This window comes from Leucopleurus acutus, assembly GCF_964270905.1.
Source record: "Leucopleurus acutus genome assembly, chromosome: 7".
Lineage (NCBI taxonomy): Eukaryota > Metazoa > Chordata > Mammalia > Artiodactyla > Delphinidae > Leucopleurus > Leucopleurus acutus.
In genome coordinates, this window is record NC_139150.1 from 5,589,429 (window position 1) to 5,605,920 (window position 16,492).

The 16,492-nt window shown below is 39.4% G+C and overlaps 1 protein-coding gene and 1 pseudogene across 3 annotated transcripts in view; one reads left to right on the forward strand and one right to left on the reverse strand.

Annotated features, from left to right (window-relative positions):
• Nucleotides 1-16,492, reverse strand: part of ABL1 (ABL proto-oncogene 1, non-receptor tyrosine kinase) — a 132,484-nt gene that overhangs the window by 57,026 nt on the left and 58,966 nt on the right. The window lies entirely within an intron of this gene.
• LOC309964530 (S-adenosylmethionine decarboxylase proenzyme-like) lies at nucleotides 13,989-15,616 on the forward strand (annotated as a pseudogene). Its single transcript has 2 exons — nucleotides 13,989-14,104; nucleotides 14,460-15,616. The product of its transcript is annotated as an S-adenosylmethionine decarboxylase proenzyme-like (transcript).

A 16,492-nucleotide genomic window follows, 5' to 3' on the forward strand; every position in this document is an offset into this window, starting at 1 on the left:
GGTCCTCATCTGACTGGTATAGCTCTCATAAAACTCTTGACTTGTCATCACTTGTCAATCAAAGATGTGACTTGTCGTCAGAGATTTGAGAATGGGCCATTCATTCAACAAACATTATAGAGCCAGTGGTGATGAAGATGATAAAAAGGAAGAAGACACACTTCTGGGCCTCCAAGGATGCTTGGTCTTGAGAGAGAGGTGGGAAGGAGAGAGGAGCAGACCCTGAAACAAGGAATCATAAGGGTGAGAAAAATTCCGTAATAAGTGTATGCATCATAGCTATAGGAGCCCAGGGAATGCCCTGGCAGTCCAGTGGTTAGGACTCTGCACTTTCACTGCCGACGGAACAGGTTCAATCCCTGGTCGGGGAAGTAAGATCCCGCAAACTGTGCTGTGCAGCCAAATAAATAAGTAAATAAATAAATAATAATAAAAAGGAGCCCAGAAGAAGTGGACAAGTCTGCCTACAGATGTTAGGAGAGGCTTCCTAGTGGAGAACTCAGTAGTATAGAAAGAATGGCAGATTCTTCCTTTTACCATTCTCCTTTTAGAATTTAGAAATCAGTTAAAAGCATACAAGTCGCCCACTCATATGTGCTGAATTGATTCTCCACAAAGGCGCAAAGACAATTCAATGGAGAAAGGATAGTTTTTTGAACAAATGGTCCTGGAATATCATGCATCCATATACAAAATGATGACACTTGGTCAGTATGCGCCACATATAAAATTTAATGCAAAATGGATTATAGATCTAAATGTTAAATAAAACTTCTAGAAGAATATCTTTGTGATCTTGTGTTAGGCAAAATTTCTTAGGTACAATACCAAGTATGAACCTTAAGAGAAATAACTCATATATTGGACTTCCATCAAAATTGAAAATTTATGCCATTCTTTTTTCTTTTTGGCCGTGCCATGAGGCTTGCAGGATCTTAGTTCCCCCCAACCAGGGATTGAACCTGGGCCCGTGACAGTGAAAGCGTGGAGTCCTACCCACTGGACCGCCAGGGAATTCCCAAAATTTATGCTCTTCTAAAGACACTGTTAAGAGAACGAAAAGAACAAGTCAAAGACTGGGAGAAAATATCAAGTGCTGGTAAAAATGTGGAGCAACTGGCATGAATGCAAACTGGTAGGAACTGCTGGTGGGAATGCAAAATAATACATTCACTTTGGAAAACAGCTGGGCAGTTTCTCATAAGTTAAGCATACACTTAACATATGGTCTAGCAATTCCATTCCTAATTATTTAATCAAGAGAAATGAAAATTAATGTCTACACAAAAACCTATATGTGAATTTACAGTGGCTTTATTCATAATCATCAAAAACTGGAAACAACTCAAATGTCCTTCAACAGCTGAATGGCTAAACACACTGGGGTATCTTCACACAACAGAACGCTACTCAGCAATGAAAAGGAATGAACCACGTTGACGACATGCAACAACACGGATGAATCTTAAATGCATCCTGACTCAAAAGGTTATACACTTTATAATTCTATTTATGATATTCTGTAACAGACAAAATCCTAAGCACAGAAAACTGAAAAGTGGTCGCAGGGGCTGGGAGGATGCATTGGCGACCAAAGGAATTAGGGCTGGCGGGGGAGGGGCTGGGAGTGATGGGACAGTTCTAGATTTCAGGGGTGGTGGTAGTTACATGACCGTAAGCACTGTCAAAACTCATACTCTGACAGGGCCAATTTTACCGTATGTAAATGATACCTCAATAAACGCACTGTTTTCCTTCTTCAGATGTCCCGTTCCTCAGGGGAGCCCACTCACCGCCAGAGCCCCTGCTTGGTGCTTCCCTGTGAATGGGCCCCTCTGGGGCTGTGAGAGGGCACTCCATTGCGGGACTGGATTCGGCTCGTGAGAACGATATTAGTGGTCCTAGAGTGAGTACCGTCTGTACAATTCGGTTTCCTTCCCTTTGCTCCTTCTGCTCTACAAGACCCCAAGTGGAATGTATATCAGAAGTACAAACAGCACCGATAAGTAGCTTTATCCATTGTCATGCCAGGTGGTAGAAATCCATGCTAAAGGGTTATCTTTCTCTGTACCTGGATAGGAAAGCACTAGGGACCGTGGAGGAGAGGCAGCTGTGGGTGGTAGACAGAAGCCCTGCGAGAGAGCAGGGCCCTGGGTTCCAGTGGGAGGCTCGGGGAGGCACTTCCCCCACTCTGAGCCTCATTCACCTGCAAAATGGAGGCTGAGCTAAATGCCTGTTATCATCCGTCTAGGCTGTCAGTCTGTGAGCTGATTCAAGGTCTAAGGTAAATTTTTCTTTCTCCTTGCCAAGGGCTTTTAAAAAATGACATTTCGGGCTTCCCTGGGGGCGCAGTGGTTGAGAGTCTGCCTGAGTCTGAGAGTCTGCCGATGCAGGGGACGCGGGTTCGTGCCCCGGTCTGGGAAGATCCCACATGCTGTGGAGCGGCTGGGCCCGTGGGCCATGGCCGCTGAGCCTGCGCGTCCGGAGCCTGTGCTCCGCAACGGGAGAGGCCACAACAGTGAGAGGCCCACGTACCGCAAAAAAAATAAAATAAAAATGACATTTTCCTGACTAGAAAGAGTAAGTTTGCTAACTTACAAATGCCAGTACTTGTACCAAAAAACTGGCTTCCCTTATCTAGACTGTGCCCACAACCAACCAATCCTCACACATGGATTTAGGAGCCTTTGGGCCACAGGAGGATGAGGGGCAGGTCTCCAGCAAACCACATCAAGAACATGGACAGTCAGCCCTGGCTGGCTGCAACTGATTCCTGTCTCAACATTTCCAGAGCAAGTGAGCCAGAAAGCTTTATGAAAAACAGTGTCCAGAGCCCTGGGTGTTCAACTTCCTGCCAGTGAGTTGTACAAAGACAAGGGGCGCGGGCTTATCAGGTTTGTACATGGTCTCCTAAGGACTGAAAGCAGCGTTCAATTAATTCTGCACCTTTCCACTATTTAAGGTGACAAAATTGCCTTTAACTTTGTCCTAGAGTTGCTAGCTCTTGACTCTGCCTAGGATTTGCATATCTGATTCCTGGTTCTCAAAAAGCCCCATAAGTGAAATGTGGCAATATTCAATATCTCTCAGAACCTCACATCTATTTACCCTTTGACCCAGCAATTCTATTTCTGGGAATTTACAGACTTGCCTACACATACACATACAAGTGAATATGAATACACATATATTCACTGTAGATTGTTTAAATAGCAAGGATCTATCATTAAGTTAAATAAACTTTGGTCTTAGCCTTCAACATGGGGTACACCGATGCCTGGATGGGGGTTCACGTAAGCTTTCCAAGAAGTATGCAAGTACTTATTTAAAAAGGAATCAAATTTCAAAGCCTCAATCTCATACATCAACCTTTCTAGAACTGATCTGCCTAAGAACTCCTCTGACAGTTCTCCTTTCCTCATGTTGCTTTCGTAATTATCCCTCTCCTTCCCCACAAAGGAGAGGAACACCTCTTGTAAATCCATGGGTTAAAAAATTCCTGGTCATCAAACCATGGGACAATCTGAGAATATATCACTTTAGACAGGAAGGTGGTTTTCTTTTTCTTTCTTTTTTTTCGAGAACAAAGCAAAGAGAGCACCATTAAGAGAGAAATATTCTGCAAATGTTTACAGAGTACATACTAAGAGCTAGGTACTGTCCTACGCTCTAGGGTTACAACAAGTAGAATATGGGGAAAAAATCCCTGCCCCCTCGGTAGTTCACTTTCCATTGGGGGTAGGGGAGACAGACAACAAAATAAATTAAAGAATACATAAGAGGGTAAAAACCACTAGGGAGAAAAAGCAGGTAAGAGGGATGGAGTTGCTGAGGTTGAAGAGTGGGGACTGAGATGATAATTTTAAATAAAGTGGTCAGAAACACCATCACTGAAGATGACAATTGAGCAAAGACCCAAAGGAGGTAGCGTGAACTATGGGGGAAGCACTTTCCTAGCATAGGGAACAGCAATTGCAAAGTCAGTGGGGCAGGGAGGATGACTGGGGGAGGTCCAAGGAAGAGCAAAGAGGTCAATGTGAATGGAACAGAGTGGGTAAGAGGGAGAGTAAAAGGACATTAGTCAGAAGTTGCAGGGAGGCGGGGAGATCTTGTCTGCCTGAGGTGATTGCCAGGGCTCTGGCTTTTACTCTGAAGGAGCTGGGAAGGCACTGGAGGTTTGGGGCAGAGGAGAGACTGGGATTTGATTAGATTTAAAAGGATTACTCTGGCCGCACAGGGAGAAGAGACTAAGAGGGAACATCACAGTACATCAGCTTACCTGGAAGAATGAGCTGGGAAGTGTTTGTTCCCTCTTTTTCTCATTTCTGGAAAGGCAGTATAGAATTTGTAATATTTCTTTCTTAAATGTTTGGTAGTATTCACCAGTAAAACCATCAGGCCCTGGCATTTTCTTCGTGGGAAGGTTTTTAACTACACTACAAACTCAGTTTCTTTAATAGATTTGGGCCTATTGCGGTTGTTTCTTCTTGAGTGAGTTTTGGCAGTTTGTGTGTTTCAAAGAACTTGTCTGTTTTTTCTAGGTTGCTATTTGGTTTACTTATTAAAATTTTTGTCTTCTCTTTTTTTCCTGATTGGTCTGGCCAGAGGTTTATCAATTTTATTGCTCTTTTCAGAGAACTGGCTTTTGGTTTCATAGATTTCTTCATGGTTTTTCTGTTTTCCATTTCACTGATTTCCACATTGACCTTTTTTTCTGCTTAATTTGGGTTTCACTAGCTTTCATTTTTCTAGTTTCTTAAGATGGGATCCCAAGGTCAGTTATTTGAAGCTTTTTTTCTTTTCTAATACAGCGTTTTAGTGTTAAATAAATTTCCCTTCAGCCCTATCCCCAAAATTTTAGGTTGCATTTTCACCTTCATTCAGTTCCAAATACTTACTAATTTCACTTTTGATGTTTTTTTCTTTGACTCATGGTTTATTTAAAAGTGTGTTATTTCGTTTCCAAATAATTGAAAGCTCTTCCAGATATCTTTCTGTTACTGATTCCTTATTTAATTCCCCTGTGGTCAGAGATCATACTTTCTACGACTTGAGTCAGCTCACATTCACTGAGACTTTTTTAATGGCCGAGAAAATGATTTATCTTGGTAACAGTTTCATGTGCACTTGTAAAGAATGTGTATTCTACTGTTTGGGGTGGAGGGGTAGAGTGTTCTATAAATGTTAATTAAGCCAAGGCAGTTGATTATATTGTTCAAATCTCCCATATCCTTATTGATTGTCTGTCTATGTGTTCTATCAATTGAGTGAGAGGTGTTAAAATCTCCAAATATAATTGTGGATTTCTCCTTGCAGTTCTATCAGTTTTTGATTCATGTATTTTGAATCTCTAATACATATATAAACACTTAGGATTATATGTTCTTATTGGATTGACCTCTTTACCATTACGAAATGACTCTCTTTATCCTTGGTAATATGCCCTGTTTTGAAATCTACTTTTTCTGATATAGACATTCAAGTTAATCTTTTGATTAATGTTGACCTGGTACAACTTTTTCCACCCTTTTGCTTTTAATCTATTTGTATCTTTATATTAAAAGTGGGTTCATTGTAGGTAACATATAAATGGGTCTTACTTTTTTAACCAATCTGACAGTCTCTGTTTTTTATTGGGACATTTAGACTTTTATATTTAATATAATATCAATATGGAATTTAATCTACCATCTTGCTATTTTACATATATCCAATCTGTTCTTTTTTAAAAAATAAGTTTCAGATGTACTGCTATGTAATCTGTTCTTTGTTCATTTTTCCAAGTTTTTCTGTCTGCCCTTTTTTGTATTAATTAAATATCTTCATTATTATAATTTATCTCTGTTGGCTTATTAGCTATAACTCTGCTGCTTTAGAGTTTATCATATACATCTTTAACTCATCACAATCTACTTGCAAATGATATATTACTTCACATATAGTATAAGAATCTTACAACAGTATAATTCCATTTTCCCACTCCCATTTGTGCTACTGCTGTCATAAACTTTACTTCTACATAAGCTGTAAACGCCAGTGTGTTATTTCTGCTTTTGTTTAAAAGACATATCTTTTAAAGAGATTTAAATAATGAGAAAAGGGCTTCCCTGGTGGCGCAGTGGTTAAGAATCTGCCTGCCAATGCAGGGGACACGGGTTCGAACCCTGGGCTGGGAAGATCCCACATGCTGCGGAGCAACTAAGACCGTGCACCACAACTACTGAGCCTGCACTCTAGAGCCCGTGAGCCACAACTACTGAAACCGTGTGCCACAACTACTGAAGCCTGCATGCCTAGAGCCCGTGCTCCACAACAAGAGAAGCCACCGCAATGAGAAGCCCACGCACTGCAACGAAGAGTAGCCCCTGCTCTCCGCAACCAGAGAAAGCCCGCGCGCAGCAACGAAGACCCAACACAGCCCAAAATAAATAAATTAATTTTTTAAAAAAATAAATAGAGAAAAAAATGATATATTTACAAGGTAGTTACCCTCCTCCAGTGTATCCCTTTCTTTTCGTAGCTCTGGTTTCCACCAGGTATCATTTTTCTTCTGCTTCAAGGACATTCTTTTACATTTTTTTTAGTGCAAGCCTGATGGTAATGAATGCTTTCAGTTTTTGATGTCTGAAGAAGACTTTATATTGCCTTTGTTTGTGAAAGATATTTTCACCAAGAAAATAATTCTAGGTTGACGATGTTTTTCTTTTGTTAGTTTAAAGATGTCGCTCCACTGTTGCCTGGCTTACACTGTTTTCACAGAGGAATCTGCTGTCATCCTAACCTTCATTTTCTCTGGCTGCTTTTAACATTCTTCTCTATCACTAGTTTTATGCAATTTGAGTATAATGTGCCTTGATACCAGTTTTCTTCATGTTTCTTGTGCTTGGAGCTCCTTGAGATTCTTGGATTTATGGGTTTATTACTTTCATTACATTTGGAGGGTTTTTTTTCAGTCATTTTTTTCTTCTGTTATTTCTTCTATCCCTCACACTTCCTTCCTCCTTCAGACACTCCAATTACACATATAATTGGCCCCGCACTTCACTGATGCTTTGTTCATTAATTTTTTTCAGATTTTTTTCTTTCTGTGTTTCATTTTGGACAGTTTACATTGTTTTCAAAATCACTAATCTTTATTTCTACACTGTTTATTCTGACATCGATTTCATTCAATGTATTCATCTCAGCAATTGTAGTTTTCATCTCTAGAAGTTTACCTTCCATGTCTCTAATTAACACAATCTTTCCTCTAGCTTCTTAAACATATGGAATACAATTATAATAATTATTTTAATGTCCATATTTACTAATTCTACCATCTGTGTCATTTCTGGTCAGTTACTGGAATATTTCCTACTTCCTTACATACCTAGTAATTTTTGACTGGATGCAGACATTGTGTATCTTACCATGTTGGGTCCTAGATATTTTTGCATTGCTAAAAATATTCTTTAGCTTTGTTGTGAGATACAGTCTGGAAACAATTTGATCCTTTTGGGTTTTGCTCTTAAACGTTGTTAGGCAAGACCAGAGTAGCATTAATTATTCCATTAATTGGGGCAGGACCCTTGTGATGGTTAATTTAATTTAATTTAATTTTATTTTATTTTTACTGTACGCGGGCCTCTCACTGTTGTGGCCTCTCCCGTTTCGGAGCACAGGCTCCAGGGCTCCAGAAGCGCGGGCTCAGCGGCCATGGCTCACGGGCCCAGCCACTCTGCGGCATGTGGGATCTTCCCAGACCGGGGCATGAACCCGTGTCCCCTGCATCGGCAGGCGGACTTTCAACCTCTGCGCCACCAGGGAAGCCCATAATGGTTAATTTTATGTGTCAGCTTAACTGGGTCACAGAGTATCCAGATATTTGGTCAAACATTATTCTGGTTGTTTCCATGAGGGTGTTTTTGGATGAGATTGCCCTCCTTAATGTGGGTGGATTTCATCCAATCAGTTGAAGACCTGACTAGAAAAAAAAAAAAACGCTGATCCTCTCCCAAGTAAGACAGAATTCCTCCTGCCTGACCACCTTTGAACTGGTATTCTAGCTTCTGTGTAAGAATGGGATTTAAAAGTATATGAATTCATTTTTGCTTGTATTTGCACAAAGAAACAATGGAAAGACATCTAAGAAACTGACTATAGTGTTTATTCTTGGGAGAAATGAGAATGCAATAACAAAGTAGATATGCACAAGGGTCAGAGTAAGACTTCTCAATCTACACTTTTTTTTTTTTTTTGCGGTATGCAGGCCTCTCACTGTTGTGGCCTCTCCCGTTGCAGAGCACAGCCTCCAGACGCGCAGGCTCAGCAGCCATGGCTCACGGGCCCAGCCGCTCCACGGCATGTGGGATCTTCCCAGACCAGGGCACGAACCCATGTCCCCTACATCGGCAGGCGGACTCTCAACCACTGCGCCACCAGGGAAGCCCTCAATCTACATTTTTATATATTAATTTTTAAACTAGTGAATGCATTATTTTATTAAAAAAAAAGTCATCACAGAAAATAGGGCTGGCCTGGCTTACCAACATAAGAACAGGAATCCTAATATCTTGCAGCATGCTGGAATCCAGTAGGGGGGTTCTCTGGAATTTAAGTCTTATTGGTGTAACTATTTCACAGTAATTAAATCACCTTGGATCAATTCCAAGGCAGATTTATCCTACCATTAAGGCAACAACTTAAGCAATATTTTGCTCAAAAGAAGAGCTAGACTGTGAGCTCCCTAGGCAGCTGAAACTATGTCTTATGTCTGATCCATCTTTGTATATACCTACAGCCAAGTCCTGTATACAGTCGCTCATTATTGATTGCTTGGGTTGGCTGAATTAAGAACCTAATTCCACCGTCAAGCAAATGGTGTTAAAGTGAATTTCCACAAGCCCTGTTTTCTAAGGGTAGTGATAGACATCAATTGTTGGGGGGTTCATTGGAACTCCACTTGGTGACTCCCTGGCCTTTGACCAGATTCTGGAGATATGAGGTTTGCATAAGCACCAGTCTCTCTCTTTTTTTTTAAATTGAGGTATAGTGATTTATAATATTATATTAGTTTCAGGTGTATAACACAGTGTTTCAAAATTTTTTTATAGCTTATACTCCATTTAAAGCTATTATAAAATATTGGCTATATTCCCTGTGCTGTAAAATATATCCTTGTAGCTTATTTATTTTATACATAGTAGTTTGTACCTCTTAATCCCCTCTGCCTTCCCTCTCCCCACTGATAACCACTGGTTTGTTCTCTATATCTGTAAGGCTGTTTCAGTTGTTATATTAATTCGTTTTATTTCTTAGATTCCACATATAAGTGACAACATACAGTATCCATCTTCCTCAGTCTGACATTTCACTAAGCATAATACCCTCCAGGTCCATCCATGTCACTGCAAATGGCAAAATTTCATTCTTTCTTATGGCTGAGTAGTATTCCATTATACACATATACACACACATACACCCCACATCTTCTTTATCCATTTGTCTGTTGATGGACACTTAGGTTGCTTCCATATCTTGGCTATTGTAAATAATGCTGTTTTGAACATTGGGGTGTGTGTATCTTTTCAAGTTAGTGCTTTTGTTTTCTTTGGATATATATCCAGGAGTGGAATTGCTGGATCATATGGTAATTCTTTTTCAGTTTTTTGAGGAACCTCCGTATTGTTTTCCATAGGGGCTGCACCAATTTACATTCCCACCGGCAGTGTACAAGAGTTCCCTTTTCTCTACATCCTTGCCAACAATTGTTATTTGTGGTCTTTTTTGATAATAGCCATTCTGACAGATGTGAGGTGATATCTCACTGTGGTTTTGATTTGCCTTTCTCTGATGATTAGTGATGTTAAACATCTTTTCATGTGTCTGTTGGTTATCTCTGTGTCTTCTTTGGAAAAATGTCTGTTCAGGTCTTCTGCCCATTTTAATTGGGTTGTTTATGTTTTTGATAATGAGTTGTATGAGCTATTTATATATTTTAGATAATAACCCCTTATCAGTCGTATCATGTGCAGATATTTTTTCCCATTCTGTGGGCTGTCCTTTCATATTGTCGATAGTTTCCTTGGCTGTGCAAAAGCTTTTAGGTTTAATCAGGCCCCACTTATTTATGTTTGCTTTTGCCTCCTTTGCCTTAGGACAGATAAAAAATATATTGTTACAATTGCTGTCAGTGTTCTATGCTTTCTTCTAGGAGTTTTATGGTTTCTGGTTTTACTTTTAATCTGAGTTTTTGTATATGGTGTAAGAAAATGTTCTAACTTTATTCCTTCATATGTAGCTGTCCAGTTTTCCCAGCACCACTTATTGAAGAGACTGTCTTTTTCCCCATTATATATTTTTGCCTCCTTTGACATAGATCAGTTGACCATTTAAGTGCATGGGTTTATTTCTGGGCTCTCTATTCTGTTCTACTGATCTATATGTCTGTTTTTGTGTCACTACCATATTGTTTTGATTATTGCAGCTTTGTAGTATAGTCTGAAGTCAGGGAATGTGATACCTCTAGCTCTAGTCTTCTTTCTCAAGATTGCATAAGCACCATTCCTACTGACACCATTCTTGTGAGGTCTTCTTTTCCTGGCCCTTTGGGCCAAATACCTGCTCTCTTCATATTTGAACGCATATGTATCTCTCTCTAACTGGTGTAATTTTACCAATCTGAAATTGCAGTTGCCATTTTGAAAATTTTGTTATGAATAAGGTTTTTCATTTAAGAGACACATTAAACACAGAACAAAAAGGGAAGAAACCTCATGAGGAGAGTCTCTGTCTTGCCCATCTAAAAGACAGATCACCTTTTTAAATTGGGAGACCTCCTCTTTTCTACCATACTTACTAAGTGCCAGCTTTTAAAGGACATGACTTAATAGGATGCCAAGAATCTGAATTACTATTTAAATGAGCTGTACTGACTTTAGCTCTGGTAGTGTTTTTTTTTGGCCATGGCTCACGGGCCTAGCCGCTCCGCGGCATGTGGGATGTGGGATCTTCCCGGACCAGGGCACGAAGCTGCATCCCCTGCATTGGCAGGCAGACTCTCAACCACCGTGCCACCAGGGAAGCCCTAGCTCTGGTAGTTTTGAGTGGGTCTGTCAAAATGGGTTTTGCCTTGTCTAAGTCTTCTCCTCTCCTTACACAGAGAAGATAATCAGCCACTCGTATCTATCTGCAGTCAGCTTGCTCTCACTTCTTTCTTCCTTCCTTTCCCATATTTTCTCTTTTCTTGGGAAAGTCTGGAGATTAACTAATTATAAATAGTTTTTCTGTCCTTATGTGCAGACTCAAGAAATACTAGTACAGATTAACAGTCCAAAATTTCCATAAGAAAGAGAGAAAAATTAAACTATTTTTGCTTCTACTTTTCCCTTGCTGAAATTATAACCCAAAAGTTTAAATGTGGGTTTGGGTAATAGTTTTGTTTCCTATACCTAGGCTTAGTATATCCAAGAGTCTTAAAAATCTTTTTGGATATATGACCATAGGAGGTTTATTTATATTAAAATATTTATGTAATATTCCTGATAATTAGATGATTCTTTGGACTATATACAAGAGATAAAATTAGCTTAAAAATAACTATGCCTCCTGATTTTATCATGATATAAAAATAATGCAATGATTAAATCAATGTAAGATTTGGGGTTAATTTCTCATGGTTTAAACCTTCTAAATTAACTTTATTAGTTCTATGGATCCAGTAAGTTATCACTGTTTCCACAAATTGTTTAAAATTATAAAAAATAAAATTGAATTTAGTTGAAAGAACTTATATAATAAAATATCTTTTTTAAATGACTTAATCTCATGAATTCTTACAATGCTTTAAATCATAAAGATTTGATGTGTTGGTCTAAGTTTCAATTTCCAGATGTTTAGTCCACTTAAAGATCTCTTAAACAAATGATAAATTGAGTTAATTAATAATCTTTGGATATATGGATAATTTCTAACTAAAGGAAAAGATCCAAACATTGGGTACCACGTATAGTTTTAAATTACCCTTTTTCCTTATTTTTATATAAAAATTACCTATAAATTGATTAACTGGATATGTAAATTTCTCTAAATGATATATCCATGCTTATTTTGCCACTTTAAAATTTGCTAAAGTGACATAAAATGTATGCTCATAGAAAAATTTGCTAGACAGTTATTGGTTTCCAGTCTTCTAGTTTTCTCTTGTGTCTAGAAACTTTAACTTTAAAGTTGGCTAATATAAATGGTTACAGAGAAATAGGAATAGGTACATAAGATAAATGTGGTTTGTCTGTTTTTTTATTAAGAAAATTATTAGTTTATTAAGACAGTAAACCAATATAATCTATGCATTGTTTTATTTAATGTGATATAATCAGTTAAATTTTACAACTAGTTAAGAGGTTTAATTTTATCATCTATGGGACTTCCCTGGTGGCGCAGTGGTTGGGAATCCGCCTGCCAATGCAGGGGACATGGGTTTGAGCCCTGGTCCAAGAAGATCCCACATGCCGCAGAGCAACTAAGCTTGTGCGCCAGAACTACTGAGCCTGTGCTCTAGAGCCCGGGAGCCACAACTACTGTGCCCACATGCCACAACTACTGAAGCCCACGCACTTAGAGCCTGTGCTCTGCAACAAGAGAAGCCACCACAATAAGAAGCCCGCACACTGCAATGAAGAGTAGCCCCCACTTGTCTCAACTAGAGAAAGCCTGTGTGCAGCAACAGACCCAAGGCAGCCGAAAATAAATAAAAACTAAAATTAAAAATAAATTTTGTCATCTATTCATAAACACATACCTAAGAAGGTATATTAATTAATTCCAAGTTTTATAAATGATAAAAGATACCAGAAGACAAATTTGATGATAAACTATTAATGGTAAAGGTAAAGGGTCTGAGGAAAATAAACTGTTTGTCTAGATTTATAATGCCTACAGATAGTGAATTTGAAGAAAATATTGAATTGTGTTTAAAAATACTGGAAATCTTGGCTCAATGCTAATAAATTTATTTATTCATTAAGAAAAGGACTTATAAATCTTTATTGCAAAATTTTAAATGAATGATAGACAAAAAGTAAAATCAGAATTTGGGTTTTCTTTCTGTAAAGTGACCAAGTTATTCCATTGCCAGATAAAAGATTCCTTTCCTTTTTATCAACAAAATATTATGTTAACTATCTGAATTTTCTGTCATTACTCAAGAATCATTTTGAAAAGAAGTTCCCCCTTTTTTTTTTTAAGTTCCTATAATCAACGATTTCTTGTCTTTGGATACTATGACATGTCATATATAGAGGGGGTTGGAACATGCATAGAGAAACTCACAGCATTTCTGACTTGGTGAATCAGAAAAGTGAAGCCAGGAAACTATGAATGCTGAAGAGTGCAGAGTAATCTTAGAAGGGACAGAGGCGGGTGATCTCCAAACTCTGTACACTCATCTCTCACTGACCCTTGAACTACTCATACTCATATGTGGTACAGACTCAAAACAGCTCAGCTAAAGACAAAAGATCTAAAGATAGAAACAACAACAAAAAACTCCGAGTGTTTGGAGAAAACCCTAAGCAACACACAAAAAAGCTACTAGAACTGATAAGTGAATTTAGCATATTGCAGGATACAAGTTCAGTATACAAAAGTCGTTCTTACTTCTATACATTAGCAATAAAAAGTTAGAGGCTTCCACAGTATGGCCGGCGACATTAGCTAGCGCTCGCTCTACTCTCTCTAACGCGGAAACAGCGGACTACAAGGGACTGAGCTGTATCTGCCTCTATTTCCAACAGACTCACGTTCGACTTTCGCTCACACACACACAAAAAAAGCCGGGAAAATTTTATTAACCCTTTAAAAAAAAGTTAATATAAAATTATAGCAAAAATGGAACCTGAACTTTAGTTAACACAGCTGGAACAATTCGCAGCTGCAGCAGCAGCGGCGGGAGAAGAGATTTAATTCAGTTGATTTTCTGTGGTTGTTGGTTGTTCGCTAGTCTCATGGTGATGGAAGTTGCACATTTTTTCGAAGGGACCGAGAAGCTGCTGGAGGTTTGGTTCTCCAGGCAGCAACCCGGCGCAAACCAAGGATCTGGGGATCTTCGCACCATCCCAAGATCTGAGTGGGACATACTTTTGAAGGATGTGCAGTGTTCAATCATAAGTATGACAAAAACTGACAAGCAGGAGGCTTATGTACTCAGTGAGAGTAGCATGTTTGTCTCCAAGAGACGTTTCATTTTGAAGACATGTGGTACTACCCTCTTGCTGAAAGCACTGGTTCCCCTGTTGAAACTTGCTAGGGATTACAGTGGGTTTGACTCAAAGCTTCTTTTATTCTTGTAAGAATTTCATGAAGTCTTCTCACCAACGGTACCCACACCGGAATTTCCAGGAAGAAATAGAGTTTCTTAACGCAATTTTCCCAAATGGAGCAGCATATTGTATGGGAGGCATGAATTCTGATCGTTGGTACTTGTATACTTTGGATTTCCCAGAGAGTCGGGTAATCAATCAGCCAGATCAAACCCTGGAAATTCTGATGAGTGAGCTTGACCCAGCAGTTATGGACCAGTTCTGCATGAAAGATGGTGTTACTGCAAAGGATGTCACTCGTGAGAGTGGAATTCGTGACCTGATACCAGGTTCTGTCATTGATCCCACACTGTTCAATCCTTGTGCGTATTCAATGAATGGAATGAAATCGGACGGAACTTATTGGACTATTCACATCACTCCAGAACCACAATTTTCTTATGTTAGCTTCGAAACAAACTTAAGTCAGACCTCCTATGATGACCTGATCGGGAAAGTTGTGGAAGCCTTCAAGCCAGGAAAATTTGTGACCACCCTGTTTGTAAATCAGAGTTCTAAATGTTGCACAGTGCTTTCTTCACCCCAGAAGATTGAAGGTTTTAAACGTCTTGATTGCCAGAGCGCTATGTTCAATGATTACAATTTTGCTTTTTTCCCCCCAGTTTTGCTAAGCAGCAGCAACAACAGCAGAGTTGATTAAGAAAAATGAAGAAAAAACGCAAAAAGAGAACACACATAGAAGAAGGTGGTGGCTGCTTTTCAGATACTGATACCAAGGGCCATGCTTTTCATAACCACCACCTTGTAGTTGCAGAAAGCCCTAGATGTAATGATAGTGTAATCATTTTGAATTATAGGCATTATTATATCAAGGAGTTAGATATCTTGCATGAATGCTCTCTTCTGTGTTTAGGTATCCTATGCCACTCTTGCTGTGAAATTAAAGTGCGTGTAGAAAAAACCTTTTACTATATGAAACTTTACTACACTTGTGAAAACAATTCAATTTGGTTTCTGTACAGTGTAATATTTCTCCAGGTACCATCCAAAATTCCCCACAGACAACGCTTTCATCCTCATTAGGCGTTGGCCTCAGCCTAGACATCTGGGACTATTCTATTAAATTGCTACCAGGATTTTGCATCCAGTTACCTCCACTTACTAGAACATACTGTCTACTAATGTTACTGAAACCAATTTCTACTTCATACAGATGTTTTTGCAGCACCAATCAAAGTTCTTTTTCCACGAGTCGAGTCCTCTAAGAAAATGACTGCAGTTATCCATTTTGTGTATTACGGGCTTCCCTGGTGGGGCAGTGGTTGAGAGTCCGCCTGCCGATGCAGGGGACACGGGTTCGTGCCCCGGTCCGGGAAGATCCCACATGCCGCGGAGCGGCTGGGCCCGTGAGCCATGGCCGCTGAGCCTGCGCGTCCGGAGCCTGTGCTCCGCAACGGGAGAGGCCACAACAGTGAGAGGCCCGCGTACCGCAAAAAACAAACATTTTGTGTATTACTATCTCACTGCTTCCTATACTTGTGTGACTTTGATTGATTCATTCCTCACCATGGTTTCTCCCTCCCAACCACACCCCCGCCATAAAACAATACACTGCTACACTGTGGGTTTACACTAACCTTATACCCCAGAGGGGGAACGGGGTCAGGGGGATGGACTCTGGGCTTAATTTTCTTTTAAGGTCAAGGGAGTTTGGCATTTTTCGTTACTATGAGCTCTTTTGGAATAAGCTGGTGTTGATTAGCAAAGAAGGTGTAGATTGATACTAGGGAATATTGGCAGAACTGTATGGAAACCGTATGCCATTCTGTGCCCCCCGTTAAATGAGATTAGCCTCTCATGAGTACCATGGCTTGCTAAGTAGTAGTATAAAAGAATTATCACTAAATTTGTTAGCAAGGAGATTTAAGATAAAGGTTGTATTGGATTCAACAAATCAAGTCAGCTCAGATGATGCACCTTAACTTTTACTTTCGCAGCCTTTTCCACTGATTTCTATTAATGGTAATGCCATAAACTTTGGTTCAAAGCAGAATCGATGTCTTTGCCATCTTGTGACTTAAAAAGTTCTGTGACTTTGTGATGCATGTGATAGTGTTCTGATGGTTCCTCTTACTGGTATTTCTTTCACCGTGGAGTAACATCAAGTGATGAATGAGAACTGTTCAGATTACTCA